The 6,635-nt window shown below is 43.6% G+C and overlaps 1 long non-coding RNA gene across 1 annotated transcript; it reads right to left on the reverse strand.

The window, feature by feature from the left end:
* Window positions 1-50: 50 nt before the first annotated feature.
* On the reverse strand, window positions 51-4,592 carry LOC309700320. Its single transcript, XR_014274611.1, has 2 exons — window positions 3,944-4,592; window positions 51-129 (listed from the first exon to the last, which is right to left on the reverse strand). It is a non-coding gene; the product is annotated as an uncharacterized lncRNA (long non-coding RNA).
* Between the last annotated feature and the right edge of the window lie 2,043 nt (window positions 4,593-6,635).

Genomic DNA, 6,635 nt, shown 5'->3' on the forward strand with positions numbered 1-6,635 from the left:
GTGTTTCAGGAACTTGATTCAGGATGTTCCGAGGTTCAGCAGATACATACCTGTGAGTCAGGCGCAATGACCCGTGCAGTGGGATTATCCACCTCAACAGTCTTCACTGCAGGAATTGAATATGAAGAGCTTAATGGGGAACAAGCAAGATGTCTCAGGGAAGGAGAAATATTTTAGGGCATTTTCACAGGAAAGCATGATCATCATTTACCATCAATTAGTAACTTAGAGTTCAGAGTGTATTGAAGTATTGAAGAATAAAGGTGGTCAGAACAAATATTGACTTTCAAATTCAGTAATTGTACAAACTCTGTTTTTGCCTCATATAATAATAATAATAATAAACTTTATTTATAAAGCACACTTAAAAACCAAGGGTATGCCAAGGTGCTTAACAAGTAAGATAGAGAATAGGAGGAGGATAATAGAAATAGGACCAAAGCAAGTACTAAGTATGCAAGCAGATAACTGTCACTGATACATAGGAAAGCAACAGGTACAGAGCAAACAAGAATTTAAATGAGCATAAAAGTGCATGATATAAAATCATAAAAGAAATATTAACTAGAGGGAAAGGCAAGATTGAATAAGTGGGTTTTTAATCGTGATTTGAACAGTGCAATGGAATCAGATGCGCGGAGGTCGAGAGGAAGGGTATTCCACAGTACCGGGGCAGCTAGAGCAAACGCACGGTCACCCCGGGACTTCAGCCGAGATCTGGGTTGGGTCAGAAGTAGTTGAGTGGCAGATCTGAGTGTTCTAGCAGGAGTATGTGATTTGAGAAGTTCACTAAGATAACTTGGCATTAATTTATTAATAGTTTTGAAAGTAAAGAGTAATATTTTAAATGGAATACGGTACTTTGTGGGCAGCCAATGCAAGCTAGCTAGGACAGGAGTAATATGGCAAAATTTCCTGGTGCCGGTCAAGAGGCGGGCTGCTGCATTTTGGACTGTTTGCAGTCTAAGAAGAAGAGAAGAGGGAAGACCGTAGTACAAAGAGTTACAACAATCCAACCTGGAGGTCACAAAAGCGTGAATAAGCTTCTCCAGGTCCTCATGCGGAACATAATGCCTAGCCTTAGAGATAAGGCGCAGTTGGTGGAAGCTAGATCTCACTACAGCAGACACTTGCTTATCGAGTTTGAGCGAGCTATCCAGCAGTACACCCAAGTTACTGACATAGTCACAAGAAAAGCTAGCAAAGGAACCCAGGGCAGCACAGAGTTGGGCACGAGGGATTTTACTGTTGAACACCACAATCTCAGTCTTCTTATCATATACTGTATTTCCATTTTCATGTGCAGTAAACAGCTGTACTTTCCTCGCAAAAATGAGGAACAAGCATACTGAAACGGTGTGTGTGTGTGTGTGTGTGTGTGTGTGTGTGTGTGTGTGTGTGCGTGTGTGTGTGTGTGCACGTGCTTAAAAGTGTCTCTATTATCTCAAGAGCCATGTCTGTCACAGCAGTGTTTGCAATGGATTGGTCTGTTGACCGCTAATGCAAAGAGGGCCTCAGTGAAAATGAACTGAAACCACTCTAGTGCTATCTTTGTGTTTACACTGGTCATTATGATCGCCCCTCAACCTGTCTTGTGTGTGTGCGAGTATCTAATCATCATGCCAACCTGGTCACAGATGGCCAGCTTCACATAGACACACACACACTTGGGGGAAAAGTGCTTGAGCCGAAAGAGTAATCTTTCAGGTGATTTCTTCCACAGCAGAGGGTGCTGCTGCAAGACAGAGTCTAGAGTCAGGAGTCTGCAGACAAAAGGATGGAGGGATGTAGAGGAAAGAGGGACAAAGAATGGGGTCGACAAAAGTGAGTCAGGGTGACGATGAGGAAGCGAAAGAGTTGGGGCATGAGAAACAAAGGCAGGCATTAATTTGTGTTTTTAGGGGCTGACATTATGAAGCTTAGTTTATGGGTTTCTGCTCACTGCTTTGAGAGAAAACGAGGCTGCAGACAGACTAACATTATCATGTCTTCAGCCCCCCCCCCACCACACACACACTCCTCCACTCCCCCACCCCCAGTCCTGCCCTCCTTCACAAGCAGGGCCCCTGAACGTGCCTGTTGCTATGGCAACTCATTTGAGAGCCTTCTCTCTCTCGCTCTCTGTCTCTTTCTCTAACATCTAAATAAAATCTTGGCTATTTATAGCACAACACTGGCAACATGCAAGCCACATTTAATCGTGCACCCACAAATGGGAATGCAAAACAAAAATGCAGTAAACAGGCAACTGCACATGTGCAGTAATACACAGGAAGACGTATAGGCTTGTGTGCACACCCGCCTCCTCTATGCCAAGGCTTGCTGCTGTGCGTCCATCTGTGAATTAAGTCCACCTGTGGGTTTTGTTTGTTTACCCCTGCTTTGGGGTATTTTTTTCTCATCATATTTCAGAGCAGAGCTGGTCTGATAAGCAACCATGGAGTTAATGTGTGTGTGTCTGTTGAACTCCTTGCTGAAGCCCGCCATTGAAATCTTCCCGTCGTCTGTTTGATCTATCTCAGCTTTATCTTGACACTTGCCGCAGAGTGCTCTCCAGGCCAGCTGATAAAGTCTGTCAGAATACACAGGGATCCAGACAGCGAGTGACACCGTTTACCTATCGGGACACAATAGCACTCCGTAACTGCAGGCTCATATTGCCCTGCCCCGGTCTACTTCATTCTTGAGAAGGTCGCTCTCAAAGCGTAATCTGTCACAGCCTTCTGATGCGGCTGGTTCGAGCTGCAGACAGGAGACAGGAGAGCAATGAGGGGGGGTATTATAAATGTGGGTTTGCCCCGAGATTTACGGAATCTAAAGCCTTGGTGGAGCTTTGGCTCATGAACATAAGGCTGTAACTTTCCTTTTTTTCCCCTCTGGCCATATATATACGACAGCAAGTGGCTGACTGTTTCTGGTTTCAAGCTTACATGCAGGGATGAAAGACTAAATCTCTCATTTGTGTTGTGGGATGAAAGGGTTTAAAAGCTCATGGAACAGATGCAAATGGCCATAAGAGTGCTGCTGCTGCTGCGGCTGCTGCTGCTGGGGTAGTGTACAGCAAAATCTTGCTGCAGTGTGATAGTCAGTGGGCTCTCGGCACAGATCCCTCTCCCTCTATCTTGCAATGTCCGCAGGAGGTGGTCAGAGGTTGGGCAGTGTTCTGGAGCTGGTATATGTTCAAAGTATATGTGGCCTAGTCAGGGCTGGACTGGGACAAAAAAATCGGCCCGGGGAATTTGGACTAGAGACCGGCCCACCAAAAATGTGACGTCATTCAGGGGTAAAACCGCAAAGGGTTCTGGGAACTTGTGGCAAGAGGTACTAGCGCATGCAGGCTTTCAATTGAACTCAGTTACACAGCGATAAAAAGAAACACAAAAAATGGCAAGAAGCTGTTGTATTATTAACTGCAATAGCCGGTGTTGTGCCAAAAAGTGATTGTCTGCCAAAAACCGATTTCCGGTATTTGCCAAAAACTGATTGCTCGTATTTAAATTGCTATAAGTAACTTGTTGGGCTATAGTATGTGAAACATATGTCAAATGCATCCCTCATGGATGACATAAAGTCATCTCTCCATCTCCATCTCTCTCTCCTGTTCTTTTATTTCTCTCTCTTGCTCCATCTCTCTCTGCTGCTCTTCTGTCTCCTCTGTCACAGACTTCTCCACTTTTGATAATAAATCAGCCTGGTGCAACATGTAAGGATTGGCACAATTTGTTAAGATTTTGAGGAGTTTGAGAAACTAACCTTAAGCATAAAATAAAATTTACTATCAGTAACTTTATAGCACCCACCCAGCAGTATATAAACTCTGTCATGCTAGCTAGTACGCAGTACCAGTTATTCTAAGCGACTGTAAAAAGTCAGCACAACGAAAACAAAATACAACTAAACTTGGTTTATATCTGACACAGATAGACAGCAGGTCATAACTTACCTGAAGTTCAGTTCCTCTGCCACTATGACCGGCGGCCGCCTCGGGTCTCTCCTCCTCTTGCCTCCCCTTTCCCTTATCCACCTGCTGGCCTCCACCACTTGCTGATGTTGCTAAATCTGTGGAAGCTATGCCATAGCTACCGCCAAACAATTCAGTTATTTTTACACATTTGGCAGCGTCTGCCTGAAGGGCTTGTTTCTTTTTGGCCCTAATTTTTTCTGCACCTCCTTTCCTTTTTTTGTTCTCCATTTTCTTTAGTTCGTCTATCCGGTTGTTCAGTGATGACGCGACGAATCCTACTTCCGGGTCCAAAGTAGTCTGCGTTTAATATGGCTTTTGTGTTGTTAACATGTTTAATGTTATGTATTTTCTTCTATTTGATCTCAAGAAGCTCCTAAAAACAGTCAGTGATCCCTGTTGACCTCCCTCGGCTTTTATTACCACTAATCATTTATTTAAGCTCAGTTTTTTTTAAAACCTTAGGATGTAACTACAGCCCAGCCCATGCAGCAGTATATGAATGACTAACCTCGTATTGTGGATGGATTATCTCAGTTGTTCTCCTGGCTGAAGTTTGGTCCTTTTACAGCATCCTGCCATGCGATTACATTTGTTCCTGACCACCGAGAACACTCACATTAACTTTTATCGAGTGGAAAAAAAGGCTAGCTTGTTTATATTATGCTAACATGCTGTGTCGCTAGCGGTCACGTAGCACATCATTATATACCAGCTAGCCTAACTTCAGTAACCCTACAAACGTCACTGCTGTCTAGTTTTCTGTCTTCATTTATGCTGGAAGTGATAGCAGAGCTGTACGTTTTAATTTGTTTCCAAAACCCCGCAGTCAGAACATGCTATATTGTATTTAGATAGAAGCTAGCGAGCTAACTCCCTGCTAACTTCTAACTCCGTTAAATGTCATAAATTCCGTTTTCATGGATGCCTGGATGTTAAACTCAATTGTTACACCTGGTAGAGCAGAACGCTGATCATTTTATTAAAGATGAAAGACTTTAGACAGTTTTTCAACTCTCAGTAATGCCATAGTGATCGTTTGATATATGGACCTGCAGCGGGGTTTAGACCCAGACACGGCCAGTGACGTCAGACTGAACAATCGGATTGGCCAATCCAACACCTTTCATTATTTATACCCTTCCAAAAAAAAAAATCGATCGGCCCATAAAAACAAAAAGTCGCCAGCGGCCCACCGGGCAAATGCCCGGTATGCCCGATGGCCAGTCCAGCTAGGGGCCTAGTACCAGGGGAGAAAAAGGAAACAATAGGCTGGCTGGTCAGAGGGAAAGAAGGGAAAAGTGTCAAGGCGCCCCAGGGCAGAATGGAGGCCTGGGATGCTAATGAATTTTGACATGATAAACCAACAAAACAGTTAAGCTTTTATAAGCTTTTGTCTGCTTATACCCTCAAAACCCATGACAAGCCTGGTCAGACTATACTGCGAGCATGAGTGTGCCTTTTTTTCTGCAGCTAGAGATTCAGAAGCAGGGGCTTCAAAAGTTGGCTGCCCGCTATCAGCAGCAACAACCTTGTCAAAGCAGCAGGGGAAGGGAGGTGTCTGCGAACCCAGCTGTTAAGCTGGGAGAGGTGTAGATGAATCAGGAGTGTGTGTGCATGTGTGTGTGTAGTAGTTTGCTAACAGCAGGGTGTTAGTGGTGGGCCTCTTTTGTGCAGAGCTGAAGTTTAAAGCAATAGTTCAACATTTCTGCTGAACAGTCTTTCTTGGTTGGTACTTTGATTCTAAACTCACATTAAGCTGTCCTTTAATGAGGATTTAAAAAGTATAGAAATGATATGAGTATAGTTCATCTAGATGGTTGCCTTCATATTTAAGTGTTTCTTCTATAAAAGGGTTTGAAGGTGCCAATATTGCTGGTCACAGAGGCTAACCACATTTCGATTTAATTTACAAATAGATAGGACCTTGAAAACATATTTGTCCTCATTTATTAACGGAAAATAAGTATCCACCTATCTGGCCCTGTGCCAGTGTTAGTATTTCACACAAGAACTGGTAATGAAATAGGCTACAGTTTCTCAAAAATTAATGCATCAAAGTCAATGACACCTATCAAAACCATTTCTAAGGCTTTGGGACTCCAGTGAACCATGGTGAGTGCCATTATCCACAAGTGGAAAAACATGGAACAGCGACAAACCTTCAGGAGTGGCCGACGTACCAAAGGTACTCTAAGAGTGCATCGTCGACTCATCCAGGACATCACAAAAGAACCCAGAAAAACACCCAACGAACTGCAGGCCTCACTTGCCTCAGTTAAGGTCTAAGTTCATGATCCAACAATAAAAAAGAGACTGGACAAAAATGGCATCCATTTCCAAGGAGAAAACCACTGCTGACCAGAAAACACATCTTGATGATACCTGAGACTTTTAGGAAAATATTCGCTGGACTCACATGACAAATGCGGAACTTTTTGGAAAGTTTGAGTCTCGTTACGTTAGACATCAAACAGAAAATCATAACAAGATCATAATACTAACATTTAAACATGGTGGTGGTAGTGTTATGGTCTGGGGCTGCCCTGCTGCTTTAGTACAACTTGCTGTGATTGATGGAACCATGAATTGTGCTCTCTAGCAGAAAAAACATTAGTTAATGCCATGGAGCTCAAGAGCACTTGCGCTATGCAGCAGGACGATGATGCGAAAC

Source organism: Aulonocara stuartgranti, assembly GCF_965226115.1.
Source record: "Aulonocara stuartgranti genome assembly, chromosome: 23".
NCBI lineage: Eukaryota > Metazoa > Chordata > Actinopteri > Cichliformes > Cichlidae > Aulonocara > Aulonocara stuartgranti.